This window comes from Zootoca vivipara, chromosome 8, assembly GCF_965207765.1.
Source record: "Zootoca vivipara chromosome 8, rZooViv2.hap1.1, whole genome shotgun sequence".
In the NCBI taxonomy this organism is placed as follows: Eukaryota; Metazoa; Chordata; class Lepidosauria; order Squamata; family Lacertidae; genus Zootoca; species Zootoca vivipara.
The window spans coordinates 9,280,510-9,294,453 of NC_142591.1; positions in this window are offsets into that span (position 1 = coordinate 9,280,510).

Consider the following 13,944-nt stretch of genomic DNA (forward strand, 5'->3'; position numbering starts at 1 on the left):
TGCCATATTTACACAATGTTATTTTTTTAAAAAAAAACTGGTTCCATGTGTTTCCACTGTCCTTCCTCAGATGAACAGACATTGGATACAGTAACTGTTCCACCGGCAGAGCAGGTGGAACTCTCCAGCCCTGGCATAATGTAAATATAAGGGGGGTTGTATTCTTTACTGATTTATCATAAACATATATACAAACTAACACATAACCATACAAACAATAACAGAACCATACACAGCGCACATTCAGGATGAAAAAACAAATTAAGGAGATGCACGTACATAGCCAAGATTTTAAGATGAGTCTATACAACCCAACCACAAAGAGGAATGAGTCACGGGAGGAGTATTTATATGACTCTCCCTATTTATATAATTTAAAAAATGGAGACCAGTCTGTGTCAAAACCATCCCAATTTTACTTTGCCCCAGACTGCAGGTCTATGTCTCACCGGGCGTTCTGATAAAGCAATGGTCCCTCCATGAGTAAACCATGCCTCCTGCAGAGGAACTTCTGAATTCTTACAGATTTGCTATCTTCCAGTTTAGGAACTTGTTTGGCGTCTGTTCTGTACTTCCAAAAAAATCAAGCTCTGCAAGGCGACAGAAAGCAATGCCTCAAAACTTCATAAACCGCTATGTGAGAAATGAAGACAGAGGCAAGTTTGCATTGAAGGTGATTTATTTTAATTGGAGCAATTAGCAGCTGAGGGTGGACCTTGCAAATACCATCAAGCCCCAATGTGGGTTCACCCGAATTGGGGGAGAAAATGAATGAGAGCACTGTTGCAAGACTCCCTAGTCTGTCTTCAACCCAGTCCAATCACATGTGATTTTTATTCTTCAGAGTTCTTGTGCGGATAGGGAGAGCTCAATCAACTTGTGAGCTGCAGGCACACTGGCCAAGTAATGAGTGTGGAAAATGATTGCTAAATACAGCTAAAATTATTAATGCTCAATTATTCATGCTGACACTATCTCCATTCCTCTTCCCCGCTCCCACCCAACTGACAAACTCAGCTAGCACTTTCAGCTGTGATGTTGTACTTAAGCCCACAGACAGGCCTAGAGCTAGCAATTAATAATTGAACACCAGTTCGTAATAATTACATGATAACTTTATTGACCAGACACAGGGCAGAAGGTACAGTGTGTTCCACTGTGATTATTGGAAAGGAATGTTCTAGAGTGCAATAAAACAGCTATTGCTAAAATTTTGGTTTTATTGGGAGTGGGGGACTTAATGATATCAGTTGATTGTGGGAGGTTTCCTACCAAGGCCTATTTATCTTTTTTAAAAAAACAAAAAAACCAGCAAGGCATTTGAAGTGCCATTCATAGAATCATAGAGTTGGGAGGGACCACGAGAGTCTTCCAGTCAAACGTCCTGCAAAGCAAGAATCTTTTGCCCAACATGGGGCTCAAACCCATGATTCTGAGATTAAGAGTCTCATGCTCTACAGACCTTGCTACCCCAGGTTCAGAACCATTCTTTTTTTATTACTGGCGTCAGAGAGTGGTATCAGGTGCCGTTGTGCTAAGGCCAGGGAGATGGCACTCACTGTGTATACAAATTGAACAAGGGGTGAGTATGTTCTTCAACTCAAGGTCTCTCAAAGTCAAAGGATAGAGCTAAAAGTTGAAGCACGGAAAACCATTAAGGAGCAGAACTGTTGAACAGAAGGCCAAACTTCTAGATCTAGCCAATCCAAAAGCTGCATGAGGTCTGCCAATCATGCACACCCTAGTTCCTATGGGTTCTGAAGCCTAACCTACATGGTGCAGTGTAAACTACCATTCTCGGTCTTAGCCTGGACCTATGAGGGTGCCAATTCCTAAGGGAAGAGGCTATGTTGCTCCACTCTCATTCTGCATCTGTGACCTCAGAATTCCTCATTAGGGGAACCTCTACCTCTGGCCAGCCCTCTGACTGGCCATCATTATAAATGATGGAAGCAGGCCTAGCTTTAAAATATCTCTTGAAATATCTATGGGGGAAACCCCATAGCACTGTTCTTCAGTGCAGCCTATTAGCTTGAGGGGGGAAGTGAGCAGTAGTCAATAATTAGTAGTGAGTAGATTTAAACTCTGCAGCTGAAATAAAACTCTGATGCCACGTGTCTGGATCAGTAGATTTCAACTTGTATTTCAGGAAACTGTGGGGTTTCTCAAGGACATTTCTGAAGTTTTTCATTGTGCACTAATACTGGATAAGTATCCTTGAAAGGCAATCTGCCCATCACTGCTAATCTCTCCCAGGCCTGCACAGCTGGGGGGGGGTATGTGTTGGATGTTTTCTTTGGTGTTTAGCCTAGTTTATACTGGCTAAGAGTGAGGCCAAAAAGGCTCACCCAGGAGCTTGTGTGGATAAAATATATGCTGAGGGATCCCTGCCTTCACTCTGAATTGTTTCTACAACATTGGCTATTTGAACAGGCATAGGCAAACTCCGGCCCTCCAGATGTTTGGCACTACAATTCCCATCATCCCTTGCTAACAGGACCAGTGGTCAGGGATGATGGGAATTGTAGTCCCAAACATCTGGAGGGCCAGAGTTTGTCTATGCCTGTTTTTGACAGTGTTGTTGTTGTTTAGTCGTGTCCGACTCTTCGTGACCCCATGGACCATAGCACGCCAGGCACTCCTGTCTTGCACTGCCTCCCACAGTTTGGTCAGACTCATGTTCGTAGCTTCAAGAACACTGTCCAACCATCTCATCCTCTGTCATCCCCTTCTCCTAGTGTCCTCAATCTTTCCCAGCATCAGGGTCTTTTCCAGGGAGTCTTCTCTTCTCATGAGGTGGCCAAAGTATTGGAGCTTCAGCTTCAGGATCTGTCCTTCCAGTGAGCACTCAGGGCTGATTTCCTTCAGAATGGATAGGTTTGATCTTCTTCATGGGACTGCAAGAAGTGTAGCAAAGCCAATTCAGAGTGAGGCCACTACTTCCTGTCCTTGTTCTGAATGGATGTCCGGGAAGAAGCATTGGACTTACTTCTGAACTTATTCACAGCACAAAAATATCAGAAAGGCTTATGCTTTTCCATAGGACATGGGTATGACATGTCCCAGAATCCTCTTCACTGTGCAGGAATTCCATGACCGACCTTCTGAGGTCTTTTGGCCGATAAGTCAACATGAAAAGCCTTCTTTCAGGGTATAAAGTTTGAAAAACATTGGTCTAAAATCATGTGGAAAGCACTGACAAATCATCACTGAGAAGGCCTCTGTCTATTTCCCCCGTTACATAATGTGGCAATTGTGTAATTGCAGATCACGGAGCACTAAATGTTCCAACTTCATTTCAAATACATTCACATCCTTGAGTAATACTGAAGTCACCCCATGGCTAATCTTTACCATTTCCATAATGAAAATGTAATATTGTACGAAAAATATGAATATGATGAGGCATCCTCCTGAAACCGTAATGGCGTGAACACTGATTTACAGTAATGTTACAGCGAAAGCATGGAATCAAGAATCCAAATAAAATGTTTATAAATGCCATACATTAAGCCCTCTGGTTTGTTATAAGGTAATAAACAGAAAAGCTTCCATCCAGCCATTTGTGGTTGTTAAATAAGATTCTTTGTGACTTGCAGAAACTGGAACACAATGAGGAATTATCAGTGCATTCTCCACTGAAGTCATCTACATGTGTTTATTTAATAAACAGAAGATGGCTTTATTATACACATTTGATTTCCATATGCAATCAGTGCCTCATCTGTCACTTGTATCTAAGCAGGGTGCTTCGTACAAATCTGGAAATGAAAAATTCAGAGCAGGGTGCAGGAAACTCATTTAACGTCGAGTGCAGTCAAAATCAAGATTTCTTTATTTGTAGTAACAACGCTGTTAAATCAGAAAATTACTCTCCCTTTCTGCATGTCCTTCTTTCTTTACAATTCAGTTGTTTGATCATAAATTGTCGAGTGCAATGGCTTGTCTCCTCCACTTTCCACACTGGTCGAGACAGATTAAAAACTCCGGCACACCACCAACCACTCTCAGCATACCATTAGCATATATATGAGATTTGAGACATTTTCTAATATTCTCCAGCAGAACTCATCTGTCAGCCAGGTGATGAATTATAAAAACTCCTAGCTTGTTTAGAAAAGAGAGAAGGAGAGGGAGAGAGAAAGAGGAGGAGGAGAAGAAAACACATTGATCCCTCCTTATTCATTCATATTACCCAGCCACCTTTGCATTTATCCTCACAACTAGGGATGGCCAACTTCTATATTATTGAGGGCCACTCTGTTCTGCAACCACTAGTCTAGGGTCTGGAGCAACCCATCCCCTCACCAAAAGTTCAGCGATATTATACTGTCCGCAACACTAACTGTAAGAGATTTACAAGCATGCTGGTGATATGAGGTCATCAGTTGGGGAGGACTGAAGAACTTCCTGAAAGATCCCCTCAAGAAGCTGGTGGAGGTTGCTCAACTTTCCAAAATGTGCATGAGATATCAATAAAATAATACATGAAATTATGCCTAGTGACACATTGCTTCTTTCCTTAACAAGTGGATCTGGAACTTTTATCTTTCTTTTTCTCGGTGATTAAAATTTGGTCGGTTGGCCAGGAGTCAGATGCTGCTGCTTCAGAGCTCAGATCTGGCCCAAGGACCACCAGCTGACCACCCCTGATTGGTATAGCAAAATGGGATCCAGCAATTTAAAAGTAAATCATAATGATCAATGATATCCCCAGCAAATTGTCATCCGTTTATGCACACGTCAAATGACCCATGTACTATCTAAAACCAAATGGGCACATTGGTTGCCAGATGTGAAATATATTGGCATTATATTCTGCTCTCCTACCCCACTACTAGTTTGAATACTGTATATAAAAACTCACGCATGAGCAGGAAGAACATGCAAACTTTGTATTGTTTTCAGGGGACAGAATTGAGGGGGGTGAGGTAAAAATAATAGATCTCTTATTATAATTTGAAAACCATTAATATTATCCAAACGTGATATGATATAATTGAAGGAGCAGTCTGTCCTAAGATGACTATGTGTTATCTGACTTTATACTTTTATGATGTAAAATTCCATGTGCAAAAATATAGATACGAGACTGATGGTGCAGTCATGTGCAATCATCGAAGACACCGTGTTCAAAACCAACTTGAAATTATCTCTCTCTGAAGAAAATATTGGTTTGGAATTCATTCTTATCTCTGTATTACTCATGGTGTAGTGATCACAGTGCCATGCTGTTGGCTGTCTAGAAATCTGGCAGAAATTCAGAATCCAGCCAGAAATTCAGAAGCCAGGCAGACAAAGTCAAGGGGACTGTTACTCAGAATTAACCCGAACCTTTTGCAGCCCTGTCTGTTCAGAAAAACCAATAAGCTGTCCTTGGAGCAGCAAGCAAGTGGAGGCCTCCTCTCACCGATGCACCACAAGCTACAGTATTCAAAGTGGGGGCTCAACTCTCAGAAGGTTTTTCAAGGACGGCTACAGTAGGTAAGGGAACTGATAAAAACTGGTTGTCTTGCCTTGAACAAGCAGAAGAGCTTTCCACTACCACAAAGCCACAACTGAATAGAACCTCAACTCTAACCTTCTTCTTCTTCTTTGGCGATCACTTGTAGCCAAGGAAGATTGTCTTCCATAAACATGGTTTTAACAATGAGTCCATAAGTGACTGTGAAGGCCAATTCTGGATCCACAGTGGGGACATTGGTTTCCAGGCAGGAGTTGATCACGGTGTGGATTTGCCGAGAGTGCCTTCCTCTTAGCACATTTCTCCCCTCTGTCCTGGGTTTGAGTGTCTTCAAAGCCCATGACACCTTTGATAAAGGCTGTTCTCCAATTGGAGCGCTCACAGGCAAGTGTTTCCCAATTGCTGGTGTTTACACTACTTTTTTATTTAAAAAAATGTTTTGAGACAGTCTTTAAACCTCTTTCGTTGACCACCAGCATTACACTTTCCATTTGTAAGTTTGGAATAGAGTAGTTGCTTTGGAAGACGATAATCAGGCATCCACACAACATGACCAGTCCAACGAAGCTGATGTTGAAGAATCATTGCTTCAACACTGGTGGTCTTTGCTTCTCCCTGGCACAAATTTTGGCCATGAACCCAAATCCAAGATGACCTAAGGCAAGCTACCCTCTTTCTCTCTCAGCCCCAGTCTCCACCCCCATCTGCTTTATGGGTATAAAAAATATTGATCTACCTTACAGGATTATTAAAACCAATGTTGAAATAATGTGTGTGTGTGAAGTGATTTTTAACACTCCAGAGTGCTCCATAAATGAGTAGCAATTGGTATTCTGTATGTGCTTACATGCGCATGCGGTGCTGCAGTGGAAGGCGCCCCTTTGCAATGAAAAGGAGACACGCTATAGAACAGCTCTCCCTACTGAAATGAACAGGAAAACTATTCCAAGTGAAGAGACTCTCAGTGTGTTCCCATACTTGAAACAATAGTAGAGATATTTGTCCAAACACCCCATTTTATATTGTGCACGGTCCAAAGTAAACACTTCAAAAGCAACTGTTTTTAAAGTTAAATGCATGCTTACCACTCTCCCCGAAATAAAAGGGGAGAATCCCTCTATTGTTTAAAATCTTGGCGTTGTCTCAAGTGCATTGTGGTTGCTACTTCTGTCAGCAAACTAACAATTAACTCAGTGATAATTGAAAAGTCTGATAAATGGCCCTGAGGGGCCAATATGAGCAGTCCTCAGCTACAATTTAGCACACTGAATCAATGAGGAATATTATTTTAGTGGATTCAAAGGCTCAAATGAAGCAGTTTCTCTTCTAGCAATCCATCCCAACATCATCGGATCACCGTGCCACCCTCACCAAAGCCTCACTTACCAGAGTCACACAGCTGTGGCTTCCCGTGAGATCTCGCAAGAGCCCCATGAGATCTTGTCTCCATAGACGCTTCCCATTGCTTCTCCGGTGGCAAGAGAGTGTGTGTTGATGGAGGCACGCCTTGGATTCCACCTCCTGGGCTGGCTACCTCAATCTGCCTCATGGCCCTAGCATAAGGCTTAGGGACTAACCAAATATTCTCTAAATTTACTTTGCCATTTTTTTAAAAAAGCAGTGATTTGAGAGATGACTTGCATGTACCTTTGGCCTCTTTTGTAGCTAATCCCTACTGTTCACAACCATTTCCCTCCACCACCTTTCTTGCCACTTCACTAACCATTTTTTCCTCTCTTTTTCATTTTCCTCAAGTTATCCTAGTCAAATGAGAATCATATACAGTCATACCTCAGTTTAAGTACGCTTCGGTTTGAGTACTTTCAGTTTAAGTACAGTGGAACCTCGGTTTACAAACACCTCGGTTTACGAATTTTCGGTTTACGAACGCCGCGGACCCATCTGGAACGGATTAATTCACTTTCCGGTACTTTCAATGGGAAAGTTCACTTCAGTTTATGAACGCTTCAGTTTATGAACAGGCTTCTGGAACCAATTACACCCATGCTTCGGGTTAAGTATGCTTCAGGTTGAGTACTCCGCGGACCCGTCTGGAACGGATTAATCCACTTTCCATTACTTTCAATGGGAAAGTTTGCTTCAGTTTATGAACACTTCAGTTTATGAACAGACTTCCGGAACCAATTGTGTTAATAAACTGAGGTACCACTGTACTCTGTGGACCCATCTGGAATGGATTAATCCACTTTCCATTACTTTCAATGGGAAAGTTCGTTTCAGGTTACGTACGCTTCAGTTTAAGTACTCTGCGGACCGTCTGGAACGGATTAATCCACTTTCCATTACTTTCAATGGGAAAGTTCGCTTCAGGTTAAGTATGCTTCAGGTTGAGTACAGACTTCCAGAACCAAATGTGTACTTAAACCGAGGTACCACTGTACTGGGTATGGTAACGTTAGGTACATTGAGGCCAACACATTTGTCCATTTGCAAATTTACCATATGTCAATCTAGCTCATGCAGTGCGGAAAACACCTACTCTATCGGTTATAGTCAATCACAACACTTTTGTTGCTCTTTGACAGTGATCCATAGAAGGGCCTCTCTAGCCGTGCTGTAACGTGAAAGTTCTGCTTAAGATCTAGGGTTTTTTGGGTCTTTCAAAGCTCGTATTTTTCTTTGTGGTGAATTAATATTTGGTTACTTTGATAGAAAGTATTCAAATTCTTTTATGGCTGATCTACACTGCACACAAAGCCGAATGGCCTGCTCGCCGCTTCACGCTAAGTCCAAAAGCAAATACTCTTTTTCAACTGATATACATTTCAACGGGGGCAGGGATAGGCAAAACCCTCCCAAGTCATTTTTTTCTAGCTTTATTAAAAGAATTCAGCTTCCCTTGAAGCCTTGGACCACTTCATGGTTTGCCCAAACAGGAGCCTCTGGATTTGCTACCAAATTTGCCTTCAGAAGAATTTGGGGTCAACGCCAATTGGCAGTAAATAACGTCTTGTTGCAACAGACCCATCGAGTGGTTTAGAATAACCACCTGTGATCCCACAAGGTACAAAGCCAGGTGTGTGAAATGACTTTCAGATGCAGTAGAAAAGGAAAGGTTTCAAGCTCTGCATCCAAGTCCTGGGTAGGAGGTCCATCAAACCAATGAAGGATCAGACTCCATTTCTGAAGGGTCTCAGACCTCTTGCTAAGTGCTCTCAGGAACAGACTCTAGAGCTTAACTGAGCATTTATATACCCTAGTAGAGCCCATATATACTCCCAGAGCCGTGACCACACCTCACAAGTGGAGCTGCAGATGATTTAAAGGGACAGAACTATGGTCTCCAATTCTACATTAGGTTGCCATTGAACTGTCTCTGACTTCTTCACCAGGTACCAGCCTTGCAGATTGACCTGCTGTGGAAGGAGGTAAGTATAGCAGGAGCATATATTGAGCAGAATTGCTTCGAGGATAGTTAAGGTGAGGAGGAGGAGGAGGAGGAGGAGGAGGAGGAGGAGGAGGAGGAGGAGGAGGAGGAGGAGGAGTCAGAGTCTACTGAAGGGTAGCAGTTTGGATTTGTCAGCTAAAGCAGTTAGTAGGTTTCGGGAGGGGAGTGGGGAAAAGCCATTGCCTGGTGGTCAGCACAAAGTCCCATTCTCTTTGTTTTACCTTGTGGATCCTGGTCTCTTTGCATGGCCAGGCGGAGACTCCCCCAGACCCCAGGCGACACCCGGGAGGAATAATGACTCATGACAACCTGGGATTAAAATTGGCCACAATTTTATTAAACTTTCATATGTAGGGAGACCTTGGCTTAGGCATTAGGCATTTATCACTCCCAGCCCCTGTCCGGGGATCTGGAGAACATCAGGGTTATCCAAACTGTGTGGGGATTGGGCTGGCTCTGGAGAACATCTGTTCAAGCAGAGAGCCTGCCCCCCCCCATTTTGCCGCAACGTAGGGGAGAGCATTGACAATCTAACGGCGTATGGCCAGTGACTCCCTTCCAAACAACCCCTTTAACGGAGAACCCTGGGACTGCTGCCGTGGGGTGGGTTCACTGCTTCATGCCCCCCCCCCCCATTTAGGGAAGATAGACTAAAGATTCTGCCCAAGGCCTAAAACCGCCAAAGTTGTGACTTTTTTTTTTCCTGCTACGGGGAAGGCAATGCAGGGAAATTCCTTCCCGGTCCTTCAACAGCAAGCATTAATGACCATAGCAGCGCCTGCAGGCCTGTAAAGAAGAGGTTAACCTGCAAAAGAAAGGTGTAAACAGAGGGAGGGCAGGGTGGGAGAAGCTCTGGAGTCAACTGAGGACTCCCAGGTAAGTTCCACCCTCTACTGTGTGTGCAAGGTGGTCCTAACCCTAACTGGTCAACTCCCCTGGCAACACCCCCCTGGCTGGGATTGGCCAACTGTCTGAGGTTAGGCGGGAACCTCCAGGTATCCAGCTTGGGGAGGCGAAGACAGGCTGAACTGCGGGGAATCATGTAGGATCAGGTAGCTGCGCGCGACCCCGCAAAAAAACTCCCCCCATTTGAGGTGGGGAGCAGTCATTCTCTTGGAATCCGCATTCTTAATGAGTAACTTCCTTTCCTTTTCAAAGAGGCTTTAGGGTAAATTCTTCAATCTCTAACTCCAAGTGTGGCATGACCAGGGGCAATCTGATATTCTGGAAAGATGGCCCTAACTTATAGTCGGAACCTTAGAAGTCAACAAGAATATGGGCTGTGCCCAGATCAGAACACTGCAGAAATCTTGTTCGGTTATTCGCAGGAGAAGTGATCAAAGGGATTAGCACAGCGTTCCATGCATGTGTTGCTCAAATACAGCTCCAAAAAGTGGCTCACAATGATTAAAATCTTTTAAGTGGCAATCAAATATGTTTCTTAGAGGGCAGAGTTCTCTGCCGGACCTGAATCCAGACATTGTAAAGAGAGTCAGGGACCTCAGTGCTGTCTGCTCACAGTTGAAGAGAAAATATTCTCAACAGGTGCAATTGACATGTGGGGGAGAACAGGGATTTTTTTTGGACAATAAATACTTAAAGCTTGAAGTTTCTTCTGCAACTTAACTACAGGTTTTTTTTTTCAGCAGCACAAAACTTCCCACTTTTTTCAATTTCTATTACTATGCATTTATCTTCTTTTGATTCCCAACCCCCCTATCACAAGTGAAAATATGGGTGGTGTGTAACAGGTTATCCAACTCATTTCCATTTTCAGAGCATAACCAAGATTGTGCATATATAGTAAATGGTTTATTCAGAGGGATGGTCAAGATAACTTAAGAGTGTCTGATTTATTTCAAGTGGGGATTCAAACAGTATTCTGAGGAACAAGGAATTATTCAACAACAACAACAACAACAACAACAAGTCATTCAGCAATACTTTCCCAGCTACCTTACCATGATATTTGGGGGGTATACAGCTTTTCCTATTTCAAGTACAGTATCACAAAAGAAACTCTGTGTCAACAGTTTCAGGCCAGGTCAAACATTCTGGGAAGTTGCAATTAAAACTGAAAACATTTCCATGCAACAGTATTGACCAGATATTGCAAGTGTGTAATCTGATTTCAAGGGACGTGGGTGGCGCTGCAGGTTAAACCACAGAGCCTAGGGCTTGCCGATCAGAAGGTCGGCGGTTCGAATCCTCGCGACAGGGTGAGCTCCCGTTGCTCGGTCCCAGCTCCTGCCAACCTAGCAGTTCAAAAGCACATCAAAGTGCAAGTAGATAAATAAATACCACTACAGTGGGAAGGTAAACGGCGTTTTCGTGTGCTGCTCTGGTTTGCCAGAAGCGGCTTTGTCATGCTGGCCACATGACCTGAAAGCTGTACGCCGGCTCCCTCGACCAATAACGCGAGCTGAGCGCCACAACCACAGAGTCGGTCACGACTGGACCGAATGGTCAGGGGTCCCTTTACCTTTAATCTGATTTCAGAGCGGTCTCTGTTCCATAACCAACACCTTAAACCAGATTGAAACAGATCTAGATAATCTACCTCATCCAGGAGCTACCACACATACAAGCCCACAATTAGGAGCTACTGAGACTGGCCAGAAATTATAACACAGTTTAGGTGTGGGCTAATAGAGTCTTCCACAAGAGAACTATATCCTCTTGTAGAGAGAGGTTCACCCTTGTTTCGATCCACTCAACTAGCTCCTTCCCATAAACTTGTATACATTTAAGGATGGTCCTTCAGGGCCACACTCATCCCCTTGGGCCTGAGATTCCCCCTACCTTGATGATGAATACTTTGTCTGAGAGAATTGCTTCATTGCGACAAGATCCAGCCAAAGTTCGGCACTTATCATTTCCATTCATTTCAACAGTCGAAATTGAATCATCTGTTTAATACTTTCATTAAGAATGAGTTAAAGGTGCATTTTTGTAGGGATTGTGCTCTTGAACTTTACTAAATTTTGCGTTCTACCCAATAGTATCTTTTCTCGTTGGAAGGTAGACCCAACAAAACTGTAGCATAATCGCTGTGTTATTTAACACAGTATTAAACTGCAATAGCTGTTCATGTCTCTGTGACTCACATTATTTCAAACTGAACAGCAAGCATGAAAAATAATACTATGTATCTAGTGTTTAAAAGCAGCTTGAAAAAGCAGTTGACTTAATCTGTCTCTTGGCATTTATCCCTATTAAGTAGTCATATCATTTATAACAGTGCCAATAAAATTGATTTGATTGTATTTTCCCCCTGGAGAATTTTGTTCCGCTAAAAGAAGCCCATCATCCAATCATTCTGCTCAATTTAGCTTCAGAAAAGATAATTACCTCTTTTGATTTCACTTTCTGCCATGTCCATATGGGATAAAAAAAAATGGGATAAAGTTGCAATCCAATACCGGGGAGCAAATCCTATTGATCTCAGCGTCTAAGTTGACATGTATAGGATTGCACTATAAGGCACCAATTCCAATCACGCTTGCTCAAAAAGCAAGTTTCACTGAAATCAAGGGCAGCTCCTTCCAAATCAACATACAGTGGTACCTCGGGTTAAGAACTTAATTCGTTCCGGAGGTCTGTTCTTTACCTGAAACGGTTCTTAACCTGAGGTACCACTTTAGCTAATGGGGCCTCCTGCTGCCGCCGCACCGCCAGAGCACAATTTCTGTTCTCATCCTGAAGCAAAGTTCTTAACCCGAGGTACTATTTCTGGGTTAGTTTGTAACCTGAAGCGTTTGTAACCCGAGGTACCACTGTATCTTAAATTGTGGTGTTGTAGTGCAGAATTGTAGTGCAAAATGGATGCACTGGTTGTGATGGTGGTGGCTGGTTTCTGATACTCGGTGTGTGAGTGTTTTGGGGTTTTTTTTTAGGTAGCCAGAATATCACTCTCCTGGCACATGAGCAGACTGAGAGAAACCCCAATTTTTTCAGAGTACAAAAATAAATAAATGAGGACCTCCTCATCTCTGGAGAGGGGAAACCCCAAAACAATTCAATGTGGACTGCATATGCTCACTGGCCACAGCATGCTAGCTGGCTGTTTTAAGGGTGGGAAAGTGGGACAAGGGGAACAAAAAGGAGTTGATGGATCCTGAGCAGCAACACTCCGCACCACAATATTTTGTTGCCGCTCCTGTTTGTTGTCACTGTTGTTGCTTCAGTTCTTGTTGTCACCACCACTGCACACCCTCCAACATTTCATACATAAAAACAGAACCACTTTGGTGCAGAATGAAGCACTCCTGATCTAAGTAGTACTGGTTCACAGAGGGACTTACCTAGTTTTGACAAAACTATGAATGGACTGTGAACTGAACCCTACTTGTGGGACCAGTTAATTTGCATTTCAGAAGTAAGTTTCGGGATTACATGACGGGGCAGATTATATCATTATCCATTCATTTTCAAAGATGTTGTTACCTTGAAAATAATCAGTGTAAGTAAGAGCAGAAACTGGACAGGAAGTTTTCATCCAAGTTGGAATTCAAATCCTATAACAAAGCTGTTTTGTTCCAAATTTGCTGTATCAAAATGAGACGTTATATTTCAACATAGCTGCCAAGTCTCCCGTATTCCCCAGGAAACCCCTGTTTTTCCAACTGTTCCCATCTGAAAAAATGGATTTTTTTGTTTTTCCCCGGTTTATTCTGGCGCGGTGGCCATTTTGTAACTGGGCGGAGCATGCTCAGAAGCGACTTTTAATGCTGCTTTGCCCAGTTCCAAAATGGCTGCAGTGCGACTTCTGGCATGGCGGCCATTTTGGAACTGGGCAGAGCAGCATCAAAAGTCGCTTCTGAGCATGCTCCGCCCAGTTACAAAATGGCGGCAGCGCTACTTCCGGTCTGCTACTTCCGGTCCGATCACTTATTTCTCTGACATGAACTTGGCAGGTATGTATTTCAATATTGAATGTGTTTCCAGGAAGTGACTGCTATTGATTTTAATGGCCCTTTGAATTTCCCAGCAAGCACATGAAATGCAGTTTGCATTGCAGGGAGCACAGCAGCCACTAAGAAGGGGTGATTCCTAATGCTGTGGCTCAGTT